An 8197-nucleotide genomic window follows, 5' to 3' on the forward strand; every position below is an offset into this window, starting at 1 on the left:
AAGCAGTGGTATCAACGCAGAGTACTCTTAATTTCATCTCGTGGTTTCTTACACGGCTTAATTTCGTCTCGTGGAACGTAGTAATTCACGCGTTTGCAACCATTGCTGGTGCTTCCTTCAGCGGAGTACATTTTGTCTTTTGGTTATGAGAAGTGGACCGTTGGTACTAGCAGTTGACGCGATACTGATCGTATAAAAATTAATCGAATATACGTGACGCTTATTTTTCAAAAGTATGATGTGGTGGGAGATCAATGCTCTGAAAATTTAGGAGAAGGGGAAACGGTCAACGTATGATGCGATGGGAGATTATTGCTCTGAAAATTTAGGAGAAGGGAAACGGTCAACGTTAAAAAGAATTCTTAGAAACGACTCGCGAGGAAAGGAGTGGGGAGAATAAGAAATAAAAAACATTAAATACGTTTACACATTTTATTTATAAAAATATTGCAATTTTTTTTGGCGTTGCGACCACCAGCTAAATATTTTTAATACATTCTGTAATACGCAATTCTTAATATGTTTTCCGCATCGTATAGTATTAGTAACATCTAGATTATTTAAAGATTCAATATCTTCGTAATCAGCATCCAAAGTCTCGATGATTAAATTTTCTCTCGCAAGATTCTCAAGCAAATCCGCCAGCCATTCTCGTTTCTGACATCCCTTGACGTACACGAGAGTCGACGTCTCGTCATCCTCTTCTGTACCAAACACGGCTGATGTAATCAAGCGTTTAGCCATGCTGTACGGCACGTTTCCGTCTTCCCATCGTAATCCATGGTGATTCGCGATCAGCCAGGAAGAGCATAATTCGTCGGATTTTGTGAGGAGATTCCATGGTAGGGAGTATGTAAAAATGTAATGCGCCAGAACGGTCCCCTTTCTCAGCACCGTCACCTCCTTTACGACAAATTTCATCCCGACGAAGAATCCTTGTAGGTCCACGAACGTTGGTACGGACATAACGTTTTTCTTTTTATATCAGCACGTTGAGAAGAAGACTGCGATTGATTCTGATGTATTATAGATTTTATATCGTCTCATTCCCCCATACTTAGGTGATTTTGCGCACAACATTGGTCAACGGGTTGTACTGAATCACGCGATCGTATATGATGAGGCAGTACGCTGTGGTATTCGGCGGCACGTTCTCCTTACACTCGAATTCCAATCTTACATCCATGGTTGCGCTTTTGACCGATTCGTTTTGTCGAGAACAATCGATGATCACGAACGGACCGTTACGTAAAAATTGAGTGACGCTGAGACTCGGCTCGAGATACTCGTATCCATAATAATTTTTTCAGAAACGTTGATACGTGTCGTACAAAATCGACCATCTGTTTTTATCAAAATCCAGATTCATATCGTCGTACGGATAACATTCCGAGTTCAGATAGAGTTTCACGTTGGTCAATTTGCAGTCGTCGAATCGACTCGTATCCTCGGACATGACGTTCTTCCGACCTGTCTGCAGAACGAAAGCAACGTATCGCGGCTTCTCCAGCTGAGTCGCGGTCTTAATGGGCCACGAATGTTTGGTTGTACGCTGCAATAGCGGAAATTCGTACAGATCCCACGAGCGAAAACCCATACTGAGGTATTGTCCGCTTTCCAAGGCGGGCAGCATCGACAACTTGTTAATCTCGTTCAATACGACGTGCGACATTCGCCATTGTATCTTGAATATGTCGATCACAAGCTCCAACACTAAATTTCCAATCAGGCAATTGTTGTCGTTGCGCGATCGTATTAAGATCAATTCGTGACGAGCGTTAATCACCACTTGTAATCAGCGCCTGTAATCCTCGCAAAATTCCAATAACATGTAGAGCGGTACGCAAAAATTAAAGTATCCATTCGTGTTAGTATGCGCATCCTAGCCGGCGTTCCTCATAATCACGGTTCTATCGGATGATATCGTTACACAGTTCTTGAGTGTGCTGGTTCCCACATTTCTGCTACGATCAATCTCCACACCGTCGAGTTCGTATCGAATCTCATCGAACATGAACGCGACGCAATTATTTCCCAGTACCACATCAAACCCTTCAGCTGGTTTGTTTATCTTTAGTTTTCCCTCGATGTATAGAAAACTCTCATACGGCAACGTATACAGATCCTGTTGTTACATGGGTATTCGTATCTCATCGCTGTGCTCAAAAGTCGTATTAGCGTACGGGTTGTACGTGTGAGTCTCGATCTTGACGATACGATCGTCAAAGACCGACTTGCCTTCGATGTTAAGGATATCGGTCATGTTTTCTCAGATATTTCGCACTGCGAATCCCAAAGATTGCAAAAATTCAACGTTTGACGCGTTGAGTTTCTTTTTCTTGGCGCAACCGGATAATTGGATATTAGCGAATGTTGACGTTGTTGTCGTTGTCGCGTTATCTCTCGCGTATTTCGCTCCGCTCAATACGAGCATCTCATGTATCGCACGCTAATTTTGTCGCCGTCGTACGTGCAATCTGATGGTGATCTCTTCTCCTCGAAAATCGAGCAATCGTCCGTCTTGATCCGCAACGCGTATCGTTAGATCCGTAATGCTCCGCGCGATGATCGGCAGGTAAATGATCTTCGCCGGCGTTTCCGATATCTTATATCCTGGCGGCACGCTCGGTGAAAATTCATGTGTCGTATGAACGCGTTTGCCATTGCTGTACACACCAGCGGTCACGTTACACTCTACGCGGATAATGTTTACGTTGATGATATTAATCGGTATGTCCGATTGGTGCCATTGTTCCGGCTGCAATATACGCTTCGACGAGAATCCCAGCAGCGATCCAATGTTGTTGGGTTTGTTAAAGTTTACTCTGAAACCGCACTTGATCTCGCTATTCATCGTATTGTAATTAGCACGGAGCACTATCGGGTATTCTACAGCCTCGTCTTCGTCACTGTTCGCTCGAACGGTCTCCTCTCGCGATATCACCATGATATCACCGCGTTTGTCGACACGATTGCCGGAGCGAACTACGCGTCGCGGGCGTTTCCGGGAAATTGCACGTTTCAAAAACTCGTGTATTGCGTGTATCTCGTACGATCCCTCGGGAATCGTAATTTCCGTGTCATCCTCATCGAAATAAAATTTATTATTCGAGGAATTTACGTTCGATATCGTATGATATGTCTCAAAATTCGTTAGACCGAGCTCGTAATCACCGTCGCTCAAATCTATGGCTGGATGGTAGTGTGCTGCTAGGACGCTACTCTTCCCGGTCAGCGTGAATGTCATAGACATGTCGGCAAAACTGTTTAACGAATACTGAGTCTTAACGGTGCATCGTCAGGCTTTAAGTTCACACCGATTGTCGTCAACCGTTCGGAGAAACCGCAGACACAATTGTCCGCAGATGCTTTGATCGTAAGTTTGAAAGGACGTGCGATTGTACTCGATCTTCGTCACATTCCATCCGAAATATCGCAACAATTCATTCGGCGGTCGAAGATTACCAAAACCGTCGAAATATATAGCGCGATTTCCCCTCTTTGCGTACGCTACCCAATGAGTTCCCGGTCCTTTGGTGTTATCCAAATTCACGATGCCGCTCTCGTTTCGATATATACCACCGATCGGTAACGAATCACGCATGAAAACCCCTCTAAAGTACGGTATACGCATACGTTTCGCCAATTGTTCTAATTGTATGTTCGTTGTTACACCCATAGGAATTTTTAACGTCTTTTTGACGTTTTTTTTTCTTCGTTGCTACTCCTTGGCCACGTTTGTACGGGCCGAGATATAGTCCCTGTCCGTATTTATACGGAGCGAGATAAAGTCCGCGACCTTCCATCGCGCGATCGTGACGTTGCAGCTTCTCCAGCTGACGGCGCGCGGCTTTGCTGTCGTTCACCGCCTTGGTCACGCCAGCCGCTCCACCGATCAAGGATCCGAGCGCGCCCAACATCGGTAGAATCGGCAATACACCGCCTCGTTTCGCTGTCGGAAGTATCCGCTTTTTCGTCGACCTTTTCCGCGTAGTCCTCATCTTCGTCTTCGTCTTCGTTTTCATACCCATGCCGATTTTTGTCTTGGCTTTCATCGCTGCCCAAACAGCTGTAGCTGCGGCTCTGTCATCGAGAGTCGAATCTTTCGCGACGATGCGAGTTCGCGCTTTCTCGGCGAGTATCCTGTCAGCCGCGTGTCTCTCGGTGAGATCGGTGTTCCGGGAATACGTTGTATCGTGCTTGTGACAGGCCGCGTCCAATGAACTTATACCCCGATCACCTCTCGCCAATCGTTTTTCCAAATGAGTGCCCGGACCGCAAAACTGATAGCCGGGGAAATGTAACTCGAAAGCAAGGGCGTTTATCGCACGATTTAATAGGCCTCTACCTATTTTCGTTGACATTCGCCGCAATCTTTTATCAACGGTGCTGGACCGTTGATGTGCATTCGCTGCCACGGTTGATTGTAATGTTCGTAACAGCGCCGATATTGTTGAACCTCTAAATCCGCTTTTATATGTTCCGGAAGCTTGGCCCACAGGTAGTGGACGTGATCGCCGCACATTCGCAACAGAACAACTTTCGGCACAAATTGTAACTGTTCGGCGCTCAAATCGCAAATATCGGAAGGTCTCGACAGTAGGACGAACATTTTTATTACTGAGTGCTTCGCGGTTCCGAGCATCTATAAATAGGCGTTCGATCCAGCGTTCCTCAGTCAATAGTGTGAAAATGAGATTCGTGCGACAACCTTTGGCGATACGCGTGACGAATTGCGACGACAGATTACGATCGATGGGGGGCAACGCGGAGATGCGCAAGCATGGTACGATGCTACCGACTACTATGCGCGCGATCGTTTGCGGCCTCCCGAATTGCGGTAAAACCAACGTTCTGATAAGCCTGCTGGAAAGTCCGCACAGTGTACGTTTCGAAAACGTGTACGTGTACTCAAAGTCGTTGCAACAGCCGAAATATCGATATCTGGAGAATTTGCTGACATCGATCGATGAAATCGGCTACTTCACGTTCTCCAACAACAGTGACGTCATTCCGTCGAGCGAGGCGCGTCCAAACTCGATCTTTGTGTTTGATGACGTGGCATGCGATAAGCAAGATGCTGTGAGAGAGTACTTCTCAATGGGCCGGCACTCGAGCGTCGACTGCTTTTATCTCTGCCAGACGTACGCGAGAATACCTAAACATCTGATACGCGACAACGCAAACCTGCTGATCCTGTTCAAACAGGATGGTACCAACCTGAAACACGTGTACAACGATCACGTGAATATCGACATGCCGTACAATGAATTTTGCGCGTTGTGTCGCGATTGTTGGCAATGCAAGTATGGATTCGTAGTGATAGACAAGGACAGCTCGCTCAACGATGGTCGATACAGAAAAGGATTTAACGTGTTCGCGATACCGCAAAACGATTAGTCGTTGCCGATATTTCGTCGGAGGTAAAATGTAAGAGAGAGAGAGAGAGAGAGAGAGAGAGAGATTTGTAATAAACCGCTTTTGCGAGGCGGTCGTGGATAACTCGGTCGGGATCCGGAGCTCGTGAAAGGGTATCGAGAGACGAACGAAAGCTACGTGAGGTAGAATATAATTTATTGCGTGTAAGTATGTGTGTATACAGAGTGAGTGTATGTGTATAAACGCTGTATGGGTGTGAGCGTGTGCGCTTGTGTGTGAGTGAGATGATAAGCGAGCGAGTGCGTGTGCGAACGTGTAATATCTAAGTATGATGTACAATGTATCGAAAGTATGTGGGTGCGAACGTATAATATCTGAGTAATATGTACAATGTATCGATAGTATATGTGTGAGGCGAATGACGATGTGTGTGCGACAAGATGCACTCGTGTATGTGTGAGTGTCGGAATCGGTTAGCGGTGTGGTCGTGTCGGTCGCGGTGCATCCAAATTACATGCACGGATGCGCGGCGCGGAGCGCGATTTTGACGATTCGGCGAGCGGATCTGGATTTCGGCAGAGGCCGCTAACTACCGGGCGGTAATTTCGGTCGGGCCGGTGGGCGGTCCTTAGACGCGCCTGTATTGATTCGATTGCGTCGATCGATGTCGCGGCAGGTTAGATCCTCCCCCTTGAGCGGGACTTAGCGCGCCGTATTAATGGCGAGTCTGATCGCGGCAATGACGGTCGCGGAATTACTGCTGGTTCGCGGATAATGTAGTAATGACAGATTCGTGCGAGGTGTCGAGAACTCCCGACGGAGGCTGAGTACGCCCAACCTCGTGTTCCTCAGTCGTAGAAATTCGAAGGATCGCTCTCAGAGATGCCGCAAACTCTCGGCGGAGGCTGGGTACTCCCAACCCCGTTTTCTCTCTCTTTGAGCGGTTATAGGATCGTTCTGGATTCCAGGCGTCTTACAGACTCTGGTGGTTGCGGAAGATCTGGTAGCGAGATGAAAAATGTGCTCTTATTTATACCGCTTTTCCGGCGGGTGCGCGTGCGTAATATGCCTGATTGTTTTAAGGCATATTGTTTAATGTTGAACCGCCGCGCGCGACTCGGGCGGTTTCGGGAACGGTCGGTACGGTTACCCGAGCGCGGCGACGGTTCCCGGTAATCAACGCGTTTTAAACGGCGGTTATAAATTCGAACCGTTTTCTATCTCTTAAAAATGGGCGCTCGGCGCCTCCGCATTATGCCCGACCGGTGTTTGTCGGGCGGCGGACTTCCGGCGGATCGACGGCCGGGTAACGGTGGAGGGATGCATCGTTACAGATTGACATTTTTACTTTTTCGCGATGGCTGCAATCGATAAGAGCGAGGATATTCGCGAGCGCGAGAAGATTGCGAGGGCAATTGTGAAAACTAGTGAATCGATTTGCAAGAAACATCGCGCTTTGAAGACCGGTAAGATCGAAAAGGATATCGTGTTGGACAGGCACTTTAGACCTCTCATCGAGCCGCTACAAAAGATCATCGACAACTCTAGCTCGATCGCGGTGAAGAACGAGCCGGGGAGTAACATCGACGCGGGGATTGAAGCGTTATCCATCCCGAAGCGCGAGAAAGATGATGCGACACCGCAAAAGAGAAAACGATCCAACATCAGGTCAGATCGTTCACCAGTACCGCATAAATCGAAACGATCGGACCCTCCACTGGATGTACCGCCGATAACCTCTACACCGTCCGCGTCAATGAGAACCGTACAACCTACGATGTCCGAATTACTCGCGAACGAGGATGTTTTCGAAACCACGGACGACTCGCTGGTGACATCCGTCCGAAATCAGTTGCAAACACTAGAGGATCGAGAAACGTTGCGAGATCAGTTAGGTCCGCTGGGTCGGAGGTACATCTGGCCTGTCCTGAATGGCGATCGAGAGAGCGGTATTGACACCGTGTACGGTGTTTATTTCGACAACGATGGAATGATGTTCGGTAATAAACGTTTTGACGTGAGCAACGCGGATAACATAATTATCGACGGCGTACGATACGTCGGCACACCTGGTTTTTACGAGTTGATCTTCAAAAAAGTCCCCGATGACGTCATCTATACGGAGGATGACAAGCAAACGTACAAGAGTATACTGTTTACGACGAACGCGCATAAACGCAATCACGATGCGCAGGGTCGATTAATGGGCGACAGGGGATACAAGTACAAAGAAATAATCGCAAAGCTAATACCGATCGAACCCAAAAGAACAAAATCTGATTATTCGCGCTTCGCGCGATGACGCTAACCGACAACAAGATCGACTACGTGCACTGGGACGATCCCAACGAGCTAGTGGATCGTTTACGATTGCTCGATGCTTCGCACCAAGCGGGCCACAACGGCCACGGCAACGAGATCCTATCGATCATCGAGGAACTTCGCGAAGCCGGTATTATTATTTATTAAATTAAGCAGTATCTCGACAAAACTAATCAATCGATCTACCGACGTCGCTCGCATCGATGATGCGCATCAACAAATTTGGAATATCCGAGCAGAGCAAAGACGCGACGAACGCCATTTCGTATCGTCGATGGAACGGATTAATGAGAAATTTCGTGCGTGATAACGCTCTGTCTCGCACCGTTACGGACTTTGACGCGAAGTCGCGCAAGATTTGTCGTGTAGCGCAACCTGTGGCTGATACCGACGCCATTAACAAACTGTACGTAGATCAATGCGTTAAAACGTTGAGAAATCAACTAAAAGAGTTAGACGAGAAGCTTGCAGCGTTAGAGAAAGACGTGCGAGCGTT

At 47.5% G+C, this 8197-nt stretch overlaps 1 pseudogene; it reads left to right on the forward strand.

Annotated features, from left to right (window-relative positions):
* Positions 1–6736: 6736 nt before the first annotated feature.
* Positions 6737–7848, forward strand: LOC138944871 (uncharacterized; annotated as a pseudogene).
* Positions 7849–8197: the final 349 nt, after the last annotated feature.

The sequence above is a fragment of the Polyergus mexicanus genome, unplaced genomic scaffold, assembly GCF_030449975.1.
Source record: "Polyergus mexicanus isolate NDT 795.1 unplaced genomic scaffold, iyPolMexi1.0 SCAF_3, whole genome shotgun sequence".
Classification (NCBI taxonomy): Eukaryota; Metazoa; Arthropoda; class Insecta; order Hymenoptera; family Formicidae; genus Polyergus; species Polyergus mexicanus.